Source organism: Eretmochelys imbricata, chromosome 3 (genome assembly GCF_965152235.1).
Source record: "Eretmochelys imbricata isolate rEreImb1 chromosome 3, rEreImb1.hap1, whole genome shotgun sequence".
Taxonomy (NCBI): domain Eukaryota; kingdom Metazoa; phylum Chordata; order Testudines; family Cheloniidae; genus Eretmochelys; species Eretmochelys imbricata.
The window spans coordinates 7,997,780-8,014,705 of record NC_135574.1 but is presented as its reverse complement, the minus strand read 5'-3'; the positions used below and the strand labels follow the sequence as shown (position 1 = coordinate 8,014,705).

The window sequence follows — 16,926 nt, the reverse complement described above, 5'->3', positions numbered from 1 at the left end:
TTATAAGTTAACACATAGCTCTTGATAAGCAAGCACATTTATTTTTAAGGCCAAAGCATTACAGAGAAAACATATTAACAGTGATAAAAGAACCTACACGCACGCTAATAAGCTTACCTGAGATCATCCCAACTCCAACAAGGGCTCTGATAGGAGTCAGTCTTTCATACCCCACTGAAGGGTTTTTCTGTGGTTATAAGTTCGTAATAGCCTCATATCATAACTAGCACCCCCCAAGTCTTTCCTTTATTACATGTTGCGCCTTTGATGTTCAGATTCCCTGAACTGATCATCAGCAGATAATGGTCTCCTCCTCAGAGCATAGCTTCAAAAGGTTGGGGTTTTGCATAATCAGGGGTGGGGAATTTGCATTCACCTCCTCCCATAGATTCCTCAGGAAACCTACTTTACACATATTGTCCCAAAAGACCATTCTTGTCTGCAACATTGTTCAGTACAGTCGTTTGATCATCCAGGCTCACAATAACACGTAACCTTTGCATTTAATACAATGGACGCCAAAGATACTTAAACTTAACTTCAATACGGTTTTCCAAGATTACTGCAGGAAATTCCCATGCCTATCACACCTACTTTCAGCAGATGGACACGAAAACACCAGTGCTTTCACATCAACAACAACTCTTTATATGCTTTAAGGAGGGCTCTTGGCTCTCAAGCTCCATCAGTTTACTGGCTGTCTTAGTGCTTTTAGGCTATAGGGTTCGTTTTCTTTTGTTAGCTAACATTTTCCAGAGTTCACCTGCTAGTCAGCAGTTTCCACTCCACTCCCTCATAGTGCATATGGCACACAACAGGTAAGACAGCAGAAATGCCCAACATCAGTTCCCACCAAATAAGCTCAGATAGTAATTAAATACCCACATGCAATAGCTCTGCAATTCTACCAGGCCCAAAGGTCAACACCAGAGAGAAAGGTAAATAGGTTTTATTTCAAAACACTCCTGTCTAACATTTATACACTGGAGCGAAGGCATATACTACTCCTGGGGGTATTCTGCACCACTGCAAGATGCAGAATTCCCTGCTTTCCCCGCAGAATTTCTGGCCGCCACTGTGGGCCGCTGGACCCTGCAGAGCCCAGCTTGCAGTGAGCAGAGCACCCAGCCTGGCTGGGCTCAAAACTGCACAGTCTTTGATGTCTTTGATCCTCATTCTCCCAGGGAAGGGAGAGGGTCTGGGAGACCCAGCCAGATATGTGAAAGGATGAGGAAGGGCACGGCCACACTATACCACGTCCCCCGGCGGGACAGTAAAGAAGTTGTGGGGAGTAAAAGATCTGGGGGTGCTGGTGTGTGGGCTGGGTGCTGCCCAACGCCTGGGCTCTGTGGTGGCGGGGGTCCCCACGGCTGGGCTCTGTGGGGAAGGAGGATGCTGGGGTCTGGGCTGGAGGGTGCCCCACAGCTGGGCTCTGGGAGTACAGGTGTTTGGGCTCTGGGGGCCTTCACAGCCCCCTCCAGTACCCCCCAACTTAAACTGGGCTGTTATAGGGGTTCCTTGAACTCTCTACTCCTGGGGAAATGTTTTTTGCTGTTGTCTGTATTGTTGACATACTTGTTGACAGGTATTTTGAAATAAATTACCAAAATAATTGAAACTGGAGAGAGTATATTGTATTATTATGACACATAAAATATGCAGAATTTGGCAGAATTTTAAAATATTGTGCACAGATTTTAAAAAAAAAACCTGCGGAGAATTCCCCCAGGAGTAATATACACAAAAGCCTCTCTTGTGCTCTGTTTCATTCCATTGATTGTACTTCTGACGTATGGGGGTGTGTCTTCCAGTTCATAACTGGGGCATACTAATGAGAAAGTGGGATGGAAGCTAGACTTGCCATTACTCATACTGTTTTTATTCTGCACTGAAACAGAGGGCTCCAGTCCACGAAGCACAATACCAAACCTGTATCTTTCACCAATTTGACTGCGACTTGTGGATGCTCAACACTTCTTAAAATCAGGCCCAGGTCTCTCAAATTGGGCCCCAAGTTTAGAGCACACTTTTGGACATTTTGGCAGAGATAACTGTCCTAAAAATTGATTAATAGATGATGGTTTTATTGGCATATATTTGAGAAGACCACATAACTTCCAAATGGCATAAATCAACTGGTAGAGCACATAGACAGGCAAATACATAATGAGAAGAGAGTCTGTCCTACAGGATCAGGTCAGAGCAAGCACCTGAGGAAACAAAACGATATATGCATTGAAATGAACTGCAGGCTACCTGTACTGCTAGCACATCCAAGACCAAAACCACCAGGAAGGGTTCCGGGGATATATGTGAAACAGACAGTTCAGAATAAAAACTCTGTACTTATTATGAAATATAATTGTTCCATGGAAGACCAAAGGGCCACAACTGACTAGCAATGCTGCTTTCTTAACAGTAATAAAGGGCAGGGAAACACTGTATTTCACTCAGCTTTAACCAGTAGGAGAGAGAGGTCAGTTTCACTTTGTGGACTTATTGATCATGTCAGTACAACTCTGAGAATTGGGATTGCTGGTTATCTACAAAAAGAAAAGGAGTACTTGTGGCACCTTATCAACAGTTAGCTGCAAAAGCCAGCAGAGGGAGCACAACATCTAGGCAGATGTTATATAAATACTGGATATTTTAAACTTTGTTCTCAAATAAGTGTTGGATTTTAAAAATTGAGATATTGGAATCTATAGGACATTCCCTACAAAATTATAGCAATTTGAAAGCAAGTCAAATATTAGGCTTAAACTACTCAATATCCCTTCAACATTTTCAGAGGTAAATCCATTTGCAATAGATTAGTCAGGCCACTAAACCTCTCTGGCTGGCAACAGACTTCAATTAACTAATAGCAACAATTTATCAAAATGGGATTTCAATTTGCACTTCGCAATTGGCACCGTGTCTGCTGTGAAATAACATCAGTTTACCTGGTCAGCCAGCACTCAGCGCTTTTTATTCCTACACAGTTTGGGGATTGATTATCTGTAAGCAGCAGAGCTGTACATGCTGCTGCTTTTACCCATCCTAACAAACCCCAGAACTCATTGGCTTTGCACCTGTTTTCCAAACAACATCTAACTCATTTGTGTGACAAGCAGCAGCGTGAAGCTGAGCTGCAAAAGCCAAACTCAATCATGGCAACCACCATGAAACAGCAGTATAAAATCACAACTAAACACTATGTGCTCTTCAACATTTAGAAAGGACTGCATGTGTGCATGCATGTATGTTGCTTTCCCAGTCAAATAAGCAAGTGTAAAATATACCCAGAAAGCAAATTACATGCAACTGTCCTGCAATTCATTTACATCACAGTAGCACCCAAAGACTCCAGTCAGGGTCAGCACCCCATCCTATAAGGATCTGTCCAAACACATCTACTAGAATTCTTTTAGGGGTCAACAAGCATGTGGACAAGGGTGATCCAGTGGATATAGTGTAATTAGATTTTCAGAAAGCCTTTGGTAAGGTCCCTCACCAAAGCTCATAAGCAAAGGAAACTGTCATGGGATAAGAGGGAAGGTTCTCTCCTGTATCAGTAACTGGTTAAAAATAGGAAACAAAGGGTAGGAATAAATGGTAAGTTTTCAGAATGGAGAGAGGTAAATAGTGGTATTGCCAGTGGTGGGACCAGTACTATTCAACATATTAATAAATAATCTTGAAAAACGGGTGAACAGTGAGGTGGCAAAATTTGCAGATGATACAAAACCACTCAAACGAGTTAAGTCCAAAGTAGGCTGTGAAGAGTTACAAAGGGATCTCACAAAAGTACGTGGGTGGGCAACAAAATGGCAGGTGAAATTCAAATATTGATAAATGCAAAGTAATGCACATTGGAAAGCACTATCCCAACTATACATATAAAATGATGGGGTCTAAATTAGCTGTTATCACTCAAGAATGAGATCTTGGAATCATTGTGGATAGCTCTCTGAAAACATCCACTCAGTGTGCAGCAGCAGCCAAAAAAGCAAACAGAATGTTGGGAATCATTAGGAAAGGGATAGATAATAAGACAGAAAGTATCATATTGCCTCTATATAAATCCATGGTACACCCATATCTTGAATACTGCATGCAGATCTGGTCGCCCCATCTCAAAAGAGATATTAGAATTGGAAAACGTTCAGAAAAGGGCAACAAAAATGATTAGGGGGATGGAACTGCTTCCATATGAGGAGAGATTAATAAAACTGGGATTTTTCATCTCGGAAAAGAGATGACTAAGGGGGGAGATGATAGAGGTTTATAAAATCATGGCTGATGTGAAGAAAGTAAATAAGGAAGTGTTATTTACTCCTTCTCATAACAGAAGAACTAGGGATCACCAAATGAAATTAACAGGCAGCAGGTTTAAAACAAGCAAAAGGAAGTATTTCTTCACACAACACACAGTGAGCCTGTGGGACTCTTTGCTAGAGGATGTTGTGAAGGCCAAGACCATAACAAGGTCCACCAATGGCTATTACCCAAGATGGGCAGGGATGGGACAAGGGATGCCAGAAGCTGGGAATGGGCGATAGGGGAAGGATCACTTGATGATTACCTGTTATTATGAGTAAGGGAATGCAGAAAGATGGTGGTGGGCATCAAGAGCAAGGAGACAGGGCTCAAACGCTACAATGGTAACCATGGTATAAGAATCTATATAGAATAGAATGAGACTGGCACCAGAGAGCACTTGGGAAAGGAACAGACAGACAATTAGCAAAGAGTAAAAGGCTCAAAGTTGTGAAATGCAGAGTCTGATGATATCACTGGTTCCCTGAGCCTGAAAGGGTCAGGTTGGGGTGGGAGGTAGCATGGTCCCTGAACTGCATTTCCACCCATGCTGCTGCTGCCCCTAGAGCTTGCCAAGCAAAGGCCTCATTGCCCAACATTCAATTCATTGTCTTCACTGTCCTGGAGAGTCATACTTAAAAGAATTCCAGCAATAGCAAAACTCCCATTCCCCACCCCATTTTAGTAGCTCAAAGACACTCCTTCCTTTTTATTTTTTGTTGTGTGAATGAGCCCTGTGGGTCAAGACAACTCAAGAGATCACTCTGTTTCCCTTTAGCTTGTGCATTTGGTTCTTCCACTCCACCTCTACGACACAGACTCCCACGTGCAAAACAAAAATTGTTAACATTCTTCCCCTTCCAAAGTTAGGCTGTTTCAGAAAATTATTTTGAACATCTCTTTTGCAATGAGATATTGGGAAGTTCAAATCAAGGACCGTTTTGCACAATAGTTCAGCTGCCAGAAGAATTTGGCTGTTCTCTGCTGAACTCAAGGCAGTCAATTACCCCAGTTCCAGGCTCTCTAACACTGAGCTGAACCGATGTAAACTCTAGCTCTTGGCGTGAAGAACGGAAGAGGAGAGACACAGCAGAGCCTTAACTGAATACTGATAAAGCTGCATGTAGTGATGGGACTGTCAAACTCTTTATCAGTGTTTAAAAAAAAAAAAAGAGGAGCACTCTAAATTTCCTCCTCCAGCAGATTTAATACCAAGATAAATTAACCACTACTCCCACTCAGAAATACTTTGTAAATACAACATCCCGCATTTTTGTGCCTTTGCGTATCAGAATAGTTAAGACTCATTCATTTAATATTGATTTTACCAAACAGGGAAAATAGCCTATGATTACCCAGTAATGAACAAACACTGACAGTGTATAAAAACCCATGGCCCCTGCCCTGAGAACCTGACAGTCTTAAAGAGACTTGCAACACAAATCCACAAACCAAAATATATTGTTGATGATTCTGTCTCAGGCCCCAGTCTTGTAAATGCTTACACAAACACCCTTTTTCACATGTGCGTACAGGTGTGCAAAATCAGGTCCTTAAAACAGATTTTTTTTTTAAATGGGAGAGCAACAGCAATGCAGGATAGCAAGTTATTTAGATCTCTTGACACACACACACAGTTACTAGATTTACCCAAAAAGGAAATTTTAGAGCTGAGATACCTTACTGAGATATGTAAGTACATACTGTACCAGCAGTGTTGAAAAAGATTCAGATGGCACTAACCAGATCTTTGAATTTTAGCATACACAAAAACAAGACACTTTTTTTGTTGTTGTTTCTGGTCATAATTTTAGAGAAACAAGCAGTTCTGGAAGGTATGGTTTTGTTCCTCAGCTGTTTGGCCTGGTCTCGCTGTTCCATGATGACATAACTTGGCTAGCAGTTTCCCCAATGGTACCAGTTTCCCCAACTGAGACCTTGAGGATGTAGCCAATTTCCAATCCTTACTTACAATTCAACTATGCAGGCATCTGAGTTGCCACAGTTGGTTAGGGCCAGAGTAACTAGCCAACAGCAACACATGAGCACTGCACCAGTAAGATTCATGGATTAAGTCAAGACTACCGGTGGTATTATGTTATAATATGAAGTATACAATCTCCTAAAGCCCTTGTATAGGGAGAAGGATTAGGGGGATGGACAAATTCTCCTATGAAGAGAAATTAAAAAGATTGGGATTACGTACCTTAGATAGGAAATGTGCGATGGGATATGCTAAAAAGCATATAATATAAGAAACGGTCTAGAGAAGAAAAGGAGTACTTATGGCACCTTAGAGACTAACCAATTTATCTGAGCATAAGCTTTCGTGAGCTACAGCTCACTTCTGTAGCTCACGAAAGCTTATGCTCAAATAAATTGGTTAGTCTCTAAGGTGCCACAAGTACTCCTTTTCTTTTTGTGAATACAGACTAACACGGCTGTTACTCTGAAACCGGTCTAGAGAAGGTAGATCAGGAGCTTTTGTGCTTCCAGTCTCATAACACAAGAGCAAGGGGACATTCAATATCAATAAAAGGAAATACTTTTTCATAACAGGTTATTAGACTGCAAAACTTATTGACGAGACCAAGAATTTAGCAAGTTTCAGAGAGAGATTGAACAATTAGATGGATAACAAGAATATGACTATCCAGAGTTATAAACGTTATTGCAAACAAAATCTCTGGAAGGGATATTAAACCTCATGTTTTAGGTCTTAAACCAATCTCTATTAGAGCTCAGAATATAACCTAACATTGGGGGCAGATTATCCCACATATACCCGCTGGAGGTTAACAACGCCTTCCTCTGCAACAGCTGGCACTGGCCTCTGTCAGGATATTGGACTACATGGATCTCAGGTCTGGTCCAGTCTGGCAATACCTACGTTCCTGTCTTCTTATAGGCACATTTTTTTAATTTAAAAATAAACCTATAAAATTAACAGGGAGATGCCTATGAGTACCAGTCACAAAAGCTGGATGCACCAGTAGAAGGAGCAAAGGCTAGTAATCAGAGTGCCATCCAGCAGAAACCAGTGCACTGCATAACTGAGTCCAGCACACAGGGAGATGATGTACTTGGAGACACAAAACACAGAAGACCCAAAGCACATCACAGTCTTGGTCCATCCACCTCCTCAATCCCACCCCCATCAGAACCCTGAGCGCTGGCAGAGCCCCCAACCCTTCCACAGCAGGACTCCCCAATTAGTTCTGATGCAGGACCCCCATCCCTATTGGGTTCCCCAGGCCCGATACTGCCTCTCCTCCCACATACGAAGGTCCTTGGTACGACTACAGCTCCTACCCATGAGAGCCTGAACCCCTGCCCCCCCCACATACACGGGCCCCCCATCAGGGTCACTGACCCCGATCCCCACACACAGCAATACACGTCCCCGTCCATCAGGCTCCCTAACCCTGATCACCCCCCCACCTCCATGCACCCCCCCATCAAGGTGCTGGACACCTCCACCACCACCACGCACGCACCCACCCCATCAGGGTCCCTGACCCCCTCCCCCCCACGTGACCCCCCTTCAGGGTCCCTGACCCCCCCCCACCCCCACACATGCCCTTCCCCTGCAAGGGTCCCTGACCCCGACACGCACCCCTCCCCCATCACGCTGTTTGCCCCCCCCCCCCCCGCGCGCTCACACACACCCCCCTATCCCTATTGCCCCGCCCTCCCAGCAGGGCCCTGGTGCTGCCCCGCCCTCCAACGACGCCCCCCAAGACTGTACCACTCGGCGGCGGCGGACAACCCATCTCCAAGCTCTTGGCTGCCCCCCCATTGGCCCCTCAGGCTCCCCCCATCCCCATCGGCTCCTATCCCAGGCTAACAGGACACAGTCGCTTTGCACCGCATGCCTCCCCCCTCCCCAGTACATGGTATGATCCTTCCTACCTCCTGCGTCTCCACGCAGCCCTCCTCTGGGAGGCGCCGTCCTGGGCTTCACCCCGCCGCCGCCGCCCTCGGACGGGGGGGGGAGCCGTAGCTGCGGCCTTCGCCTCCGTCCGTTCGAGCCTGCTCCCCCCCCCCGGTCCAGGCACAGTTGGTTTGTTCCAAGAAGCCGGCCGGTCTCCTCCACCTCCCCTAAACCGCAGGATCACACACGTCTTCGGCCATTTCCGATCGCGGAGCGGAAATTAACGACACTAGCCGAGGCCGTACGGAAGTAGCCGAAGCGGTGAAGGAAAATACCGAAAAGAGCAGGGGGGCCCACGCGTAGGAGGACGCGGGTCTATTCCGGAAACTGACGAAAACTGTCGAAGTTCCGAAGCGTTCCTCAGCCCCTTGTGGAGGGGGAGGGATGGCAGGAGGAGCAGCAGCGGCGGCTGATACCCTCACTGCGCAGCCGCAGTAGGTGGCGGCGCCCAAGTCCCTTCCCAGCCAGGGGACCAGCCTCACAGCCAGACGCTGCCCCCTCCCCCACCACTGCCCCCGGCCCTCCTCGTGACCCTGCCCCCCAAGAGCCCCATCCCCCCTCATCACCGCCCCTGCTCCCACCCCCCCCCGCCTGTCTGCTCCCCTGCCCACCCCAGGGCTCACCCGTGGGGTTCCTCAGGAGCCAGGCTGGGGGGCTTCTGGCCCTCCCCTGCCCCGGTCAACAGCCCCTGCGTTTTCTACTGGGGGCTGTCCCGCTGCCAGCCCCAGTCCCTGGCAGATGAATGGACTAAAAGGCCCCGCCCGGGGAGGACAGAGAAATTAATCTTTCTACGACGACGACTTAAGTTCTCGTGTGGTCGTCACAGGGCCCGAGAAACCGAGATTCCCACCCAACACCAGGGAACGTACAGTGACCCCCACGCACCCAGGTTCCTCTGGGGGGGGCATTAGCATTCCCTAATCATGTAGGTGCTATTACTCGCCCCCTGCCATCTGGGCTGATACTGGGGATGGAAGCGGGGACCTCCAGAGCTAAACATCACGCATTGCTATAGTCTGAGCTCGAGAGCCAGGCCCCTACACAGACTTACTCTGCGGATCAGGCACGGACCAGGATGCTTAGCACACTCACTGCCTGGTGGATTATAGTCAGGCGGACAACCTCCCTTCCACCCCCCCCAATTTTACCCTTCAAACATTGACCTAAAGCATCAGTGCCATGATTACTGCATAGAAGGGTTGCCAACTTTCTTCTCACACAAAACCCAACACCCTTGCCCCCCCATCCTCCAATGCCACACCCATGCCCCACCCCTACTCACTCCATCCCCCCTCCCTCCATCTCTTGCTCTCCCCACTCTCGCTCATTTTCACCCAGCTGGCTCAGGGAGCTGGGAGGCAGGAGGTGCGCGCTCTGGGGCAGAGCCAGGGATGAGGGGTTTGGGGTGCAGGAGGGGGCTCCAGGCTGGGGGGTGCAGCTGAGGGATTCGGAGTACAGGAGGGGGCTCTGGGCTGCGGCAGGGGGTTGGGGTGTGGGAGGAGGTATGGGCTCTGGGCTGGGGGTGCAGGTTCAGGGGTGTGGCCAGAAATTAGGTGTTCAGGGTGTGGGAGGGGGCTCTGGGCTGGGGCAGGGTGTTGGGGAATGGGGGGGTGCGAGGGCTCTGGCTGGGGGTGCAGACTGGGTTGGAGCTGGGAATGAGGGGTTTGGGGTGCAGGAGGGTGCTCCAGGCTGGGACTGAGGGGTTTGGAGGGCAGGAGGGGGATAAGGACTGGAGCAGGAGGTTGGGGCACAGGGAGGAGTGAGGGCTCCGGCTGGGGGGTGCAGGCTCTGGGGTGGGAAACCTTTTTTCTGTCATGGGCCATTGACCCACAGAAAAAAAAATCAATCATGGGCCACTCACTCGCCAGGGAGGTGTGGAGGCTCAGGGCTTTCCCCCCCGGCAATGGGGCGAGTTGGTTAAGGAGCAATTCTTAACCAACAAGGATCCATTCTGAGATTTCTATCCTAAATCATTCAGTCACCATGCACTTCTGTAACACTTTACAAAATGACAGGTTTCAGAGTAACAGCCGTGTTAGTCTGTATTCGCAAAAAGAAAAGGAGTACTTGTGGCACCTTAGAGACTAACCAATTTATTTGAGCATGAGCTTTCGTGAGCTACAGTACAGTACTGTAGCTGTACTGTACTGTAGCTCACGAAAGCTCATGCTCAAATAAATTGGTTAGTCTCTAAGGTGCCACAAGTACTCCTTCACTTTACAAAATGATGGTCATGTGCCATCACTGGTCTACATCATGAATGGTGTTCCAGACTTCTGGGGAGGTTATCACATGTTGCAGTATCCCATGAAGGATGGTCTTGTTGCATCATTAAAAAGGATGTAATGAAAAACACTGCAACAGCCCTGGACTGTCTGCAAACCCTACTTTCAAGATCTAAAGCACACCACTGGACTCATCTTCACTAGCAAGCTAGGTTGTGTTAAGCTTCAACCAGAAGGAGTCATGTTAACATGATGTTAAACATACCTTTACAGACACTGTAAATAAGGACATGTCATGTTTAACACAACAGCAGGTTGTGGGTAAACCTTATTAAAAATCAGGATAATCGTGCAAATTTTAGGATAGGTGGCAATCCTTCAGGAGGACGAAAACAGAGCACAGGGGTTGGGGAATAAGAGACAGAATGTTGAGGGGGGGACTAAAGATGGAATCCACCTTTTATGCAAGAAGGGTTTGCAAAACTAGGTTATGCCTGTCTGTACAGAGATTCAGTACTTTTTTTGTTTTTTTTTTTTGTTTTTTACAGGCCTCACGCATTTAAATATTAATTACATATTATAGAATATACCTTTGGTGTCTCTTGAAAGGCTCTCACACCCATTGGAATCAAATCTCTCACCCCAGAACATATACATTGACAGATCTGTTCAGAAAGGGACGCTTGATCATATTGTAAAAGATTAGGGTTTTACCTGTTCAAAAGGGGTAGGCTGACAACTGCAGTTAGCAAATTTCTAACCGTAACACAATGGAAATCTCTTGGAGTCCTAACAACAGGACACAGAAATTATTCATTGAAAATGTATAATCTGAAGAGGGTAGGCCCAATTTTCCACTGCCTTGCACTTTTATAGTCATTTACATGTGCGCAAAACGGTGGTAAAATGCAATCAAATCAAATTCTCCATTCATGCCAATAGTACTGTTTTACACTCACTTTCCACCAGTGTAAACAACTACACCAGGGGGAAGGCTCACTATTGGTTATGTGGTATGAAGTTCATTCTCACGAATGGGGAGCATGCTGCACAGAGGAAGGGACAGAAGACGTATTGCAGGTTTAAAAGTTCTCGGAAATTGTACATCATCACATTTTCCAGAAAGAAGACAACAGATGATGACAGCATTACAAGTTACCTAGACAAGATGTCACCCAGGCTAATGAACACTCCCACACATCCTCTCTTGGGCACATACACACCCTTTTGTCTGTACTCACTCTTTCCCACCACCTTTACCCTATTCTTAAGGATATCCACCACAGCATTTGCAATATACTTACCGTTTTTAAAACAAGAGTTGTTCAGTGACTGTACAGCATATAAAATTTTGAATACACTTTGCAAAACTTGTATGCAGTATCTGAAACTTTTTCAAATAGTTAATGAATACAAGAGGTTCAAAGTAAGCTTCCAAAAGAGGATTACACCTTTATATGAACGTACATTTTTACCCTGTATAAGTGATATTATCCATAGTGCTTCAAAGCAGAGGCCATCCACTAACTGGCTGGAGAAGGAAGAAATTTCCCCTCTAATCTGTTTAGTTCATGACTGTCCAAAACCAAGGATTATAGCATAGTCCATTGAATGATCTGGTATAGCAATTCTTCCATACTTACCATGCTTTTGGAACTCCCCTCTTCCCACTCTGTGAAGGTAGGCAGCTTCAAAGTGCCTTACAAAAATAATCAATCCATCCCCAGGACATCTCTGTGACTTAGGTAGATGCTACTAGCATTTTACAAAAGGAGAAACTGAGGCAGAGAGATTTCTCAAGCCCACAGAGGGAGGATGTGACAGAGCAGGGATCAGAAGGCAGGAGTTTATTATTTGTATTGCCGCAACAGCTAGGGGCCCCAGTCGTGGGCCAGGTCCCCATTGTGTGAGGCGCTGTACAGACAAAACGAAAAGTGATCCCTGCCCCAACGATTTTACAATCTGGCTCTCAATGCTATGCTATGCTCAGTTCATGCTTCTCTCTCATGAAATTCCCTCACTGATACAATCCTTTCTGGACTTAGCAGAGAAGGAAAAAGAAGTGGAGAACTGATCTCCCAAGCCCCCGAAGAAACAGTGAGCTTTCAGGAAAAGCAGGCAGCTTGGCAAATCTCTCCTTTCCTTCATTAAGTTCTGCCAAGATTATTATGTACATTTCAGTTAGGGAAGAGCAGCTCTGGTTTAGTTCTCTTATCATTTTTATCCCTATTAAGACATCAGTACTTCCAATCCATCCGGAGGGAACTCTCTGCTCTGACCTCCCCCACAGTGCAGAGCTGCTGCTCATCTGCCTCACGCATAGGGAAAGGACATCAGCACCATTTCAAGTACACCTCTCTAATAAAGATAGTGGCATGGTGACGTATCCCCAGCTCTCACTCCATTCCACTTTCACAGCTATTGGTTTCATTCCCTTTACCCAGCAGTATTCACAAGATTTCATCTCAAAACTGTATGCAATTGGGTGAAGGGTTCCATCAGTGACTAAAAAAAAAGGGGGTTAAAATTCAGTGCAGGGGTCCTATTAGCACCTTTTCTAACCTAAAACAAATCTTTTGATCTTGCTAATTGTTTTTGTTTGTTTGTTTAAACCTAAAGCTACCTTTGTGCTGGGAACCTTTCTCGTCTGCCTGGAAGTGAACCTGGGATTGAGAGTTGCAGTTTCTGATGGGATGATCCCCCTTTCCTTTCTTGTATTCCAACTCCATCCATTTTACCTCTCTGCCTTTCCCATGGCCAGATCTCTCCCATCTCATTTACTTCTAAGCATTTCTCACATCTAACGTACTGGTGTTTCCTCCCCACTGGAAAGCACATCAAGTTACTCTGAGTGGCTATTTAGAAGATCTGAAACAGGCCAGTGCTACAGATTCTTGGCACTAACCCACAGCCTGAGATGAACCCTGAAAAGCATCTGTCGCTCTCCAAGGCAGCAGCAATCAAAGTTTTCACCCCCTTCCTCCACTACAATAGCCATTATGTTGGTCTCTTTCCTATCATTTTAATTGATTCTGTGTTTTTAAAACTTGCCTTCTTTCAGAAGAGATAGCACCCAGGCCGTGACCATTTGTGCGTATTAAAAGATCTCATGGTATGTTTGCAGGTAGCTGTCTTAACTGCAGTTTGTGGTATTGGATCTCTCAGTCTTCAGCCAGGCTGCTCAGTACTTGCATAGGAAGCCTCTAAAGAAAACCCAGGGTGCTGCAGGAAACGATAAGGGAACTAAATAGGTAATATGAGTCCCTCAATCATTACAGAAACCAGTGCCTCAGCATGATGCTCAGGAGCACTGTGCTGCTGAACTCTGGATCCTGCTGAGATCCTGAATATTTCTGGCCATTAAGAATCCCTTGGCACTCTTCACAAAAAAGAAGTGTTAATCTGGTGTCCTGACCAAATTCTAATTTAGGTAATTACATTCTATTGAAATTCCCATGGTAGTTGTTAAGGGATACGGGTTTTTCTTTACTTCATTCTGTGTGGTGGCGCAGTATGCACGATCGGAACAGCTGCCGTTTTGCAGAATATGAACCACCATTTCAGTGGTTGATGAAGGGATCCCCTGGTCAGGAAAGGTACCATATAAAGTTAAGTATTTTAACAGCACGAAGTCATCACTGCCCAAAAAAACAACACAGTAAGGTCCAGAGGGCAGGGAAACACCGAATGACAATATCTATACCATGCTGGAAAAAGTAAATATAAAAAGTCGTTGGAAATTGGAACGTCTCAGAGCCACAGGTGTAATGGAATGCAGTCTTTTCCCTCCCGGCTTCCAATTCAGACTTATGGCCTCACTCAACACAGAGCTTGGGCTGCAATCCAAAGAGCGAGGAAGTGGAATTGTAAATGAGGCACATGGGAATCCTGATCAAGTCCACAAAACATGGAATGTTTACAAGACATGAAAGTTTTTGCTAACACTCTTAGATGCTAAAGAATAGTGCCGGTTAGTAAAGATGGGTGGAGAAGAGAAATAAATGTTCCTTGTTAACAGAGACACCGATATGCAGTGAAGCTTCTGTCTCCTACTGTACCTGGTGATTTGAAGATGGAAAATCAAGAGATAATAGTCTGGGAAGAAGGTTTTACTTTAAAGCTAAACACTGAGGGTCACAGGAAAAGTATATCACATCACATTGTCGCACAAGTAATTAACAATTAATATTACATTTTACATAACTCCAATAAGCTACTTTATTATGTTGTATTTACATAACTGCACTGAGATAGTATCTTAATGAGAGCCACAATGCTTAAAAGGGTAATTTTCATACTGAAGCAATTAAATACGCAAAAAGGGATTAGAAGGGTGGTCAGAAGTAAGCCGTGAGGGACGAGATGTCTCAGGAGATTGGTAATGTAATATAGATCTTTTCTCCTGTGCCCCAGGTCACTAGCAACTGAAAGTTACCACCACCTGACCCTTGTATGGTGGCCTTTCTAGTGGACAAATATACCCGATCACAACTGGCCACCTCATGGCAGTCTCAGAGAAGCTAAATGACTGACTGTCACTAGACCATGAAGACTGAACTACTTCTCACTCCCAGATATGGACCCTCTACTATGCCCACCCAGGTCTTACTGGGAGGGAATGGTTTGTGGTGGATTTGCGCACACCGTGCCTCTTCTGTGGATAGTGGCCTTCAGAGCTCTCAGTCCAAAAAAATCTTTCACCAAGCACCAAAAATTCACTCAAACTCCATTATAAAGAACAACAAAAGCTTTCATACTGTAGTACACCTGGGAATATCAGCAAACACTCCTGAAGTGGTACTGCGACAGCAGCAAGGAGCAACCTACCCTTGCAAAGCTTTGGTTTGAGGGGGTTAAGTGCCCAAACTGGGCTGGCACTGCAGAACGCTGAGGCTGCCTTTTGGAGCAGTAAAAGAGAAGGAACAATGCATGGGGCTAATTCGCTTCAGTGAGCCCACCGCTCTAAGGGCCTGCTCTATCTCTCCGAGTTCCCTTGAATTTTGTGTGTCAATGCAGGTCAGACCTCTCCTTTCCTTTCCTCCCTCAAAACACACACTTTGAAGCTTTCCAGAGATACCCTTGAAGGGATGTCCATAGGGGACATCAGAGTAACTCCCCAACCCCCAAACTCTACCCTACCGCAGATGGCTAAGTTATAAATACAGAGGCATTTGGTAACTGTTGGTAGGAAAGAGCAGCCCAGCTTTTTTTCAACTCATTCAAGCTGTTTGTTCAACTTAAAGCACTGCTGTCTAATGCAGTTCAGGCAAGAAGCCAACGTACATTTTATTTTGACATATTGTTACCAAGTTATTCTGTAGTATTTAACATTTAACACGATTTATAGTGACTGAAAACTGCTAATTTAGGCCCCCAATCCAGCAGAGCACACATGTAATGTAAAGCATGGGAGTAATCCCCCTGAAGTCAATGCTTTGTTGGAGTGGGCCACAAGACCCAATGTTGTGAGGTTGCAAACACCTCAAATTCCATTGAAGTCAGTGAAATTTGAGGACCATCAGCACCTTGCAGGACTGAAGGGTTCTCTACTGCAGGGGCTCCCAAATGGTGGGCCACGACACAGTCCCAGTGGTCCGCTGGCGCAACTGCAGTCTCCAGTCAAGATCTTAGTAAACCTTTAACTCTACGTGACTCGTGTAATCTAAGTAAAAGCTAAATAAATGTAATGTTTTGAGCTGTATATGTCAGAGTATAGAAAAAATGGATTTGTTTTAAAGAAACAAGCTGCAATATGTCAAGTTTAAGTCTCGTGAGTACAACAGTGCGTTTCACTGCAAGGTAACCTAGCAACACAGACACAGTCCTCCATTTACAACAGTAAAAAACAGCAAGCAGTATTTCAATCTGACATGGATCGATTTATTTTTCAAAAACAAGAAGGGTGCACTAGTGGAGAAGATAATGAAAGTCCCAGTCCTGGACCATCTGCAGCTACACAAAATGAGCCAGCCAGAAAAAGAAAGTGGTAAGAAAATATGATAACATGTACTTGATGTCTGGATTCTCCTTTACCGGATCGGATGAGTACCCATTGCCTTATTGTGTTATAACTGTCATTTTATATTTTTATTTACAATATTTTATTCTTTTCTCATTAGAAGACAATAGGGTTGGGTCTTTACTTACACAGCACAGAAATTCAGATTTTACACTAAAAAAATAAAACAATGTTGGACAACTATTTTGTTTTAAAATCAACACCATGTTATTTAACAATTTTGTTAATGTTGTGTTGCTTATTGTTCAGTTTTATACATTTGTACATTTATACATGGTGTTTTCTCTGTTTGACCACCACATTTTGCTCTCTCAACATATCTGTACAGTGCAGTTTTATGAAAACTGTTTGGTTTGAAAGATCTTGAAGTATTTCTTTGCATGCATATTGCTAGGTATTCTATCATTACAATTGTTTACATTAAAATGTAAAGGAAAAATTTACAT

The 16,926-nt window shown here is 45.1% G+C and overlaps 1 protein-coding gene across 5 annotated transcripts in view; it reads right to left on the bottom strand.

The window, feature by feature from the left end:
* EXTL3 (exostosin like glycosyltransferase 3) overlaps positions 1 to 16,926 on the bottom strand; it is a 221,763-nt gene that overhangs the window by 182,771 nt on the left and 22,066 nt on the right. Inside the window, exon 1 of one of the 5 annotated variants that reach the window (XM_077812344.1) lies at positions 8,215 to 8,401. The exons of the other annotated variants lie outside the window; for them this stretch is intronic. The gene's annotated coding sequence lies outside the window, so the exon portion shown is untranslated. Of the gene's footprint in view, positions 1 to 8,214; positions 8,402 to 16,926 lie in introns of those variants that run through there. 5 annotated transcript variants of the gene reach the window in all.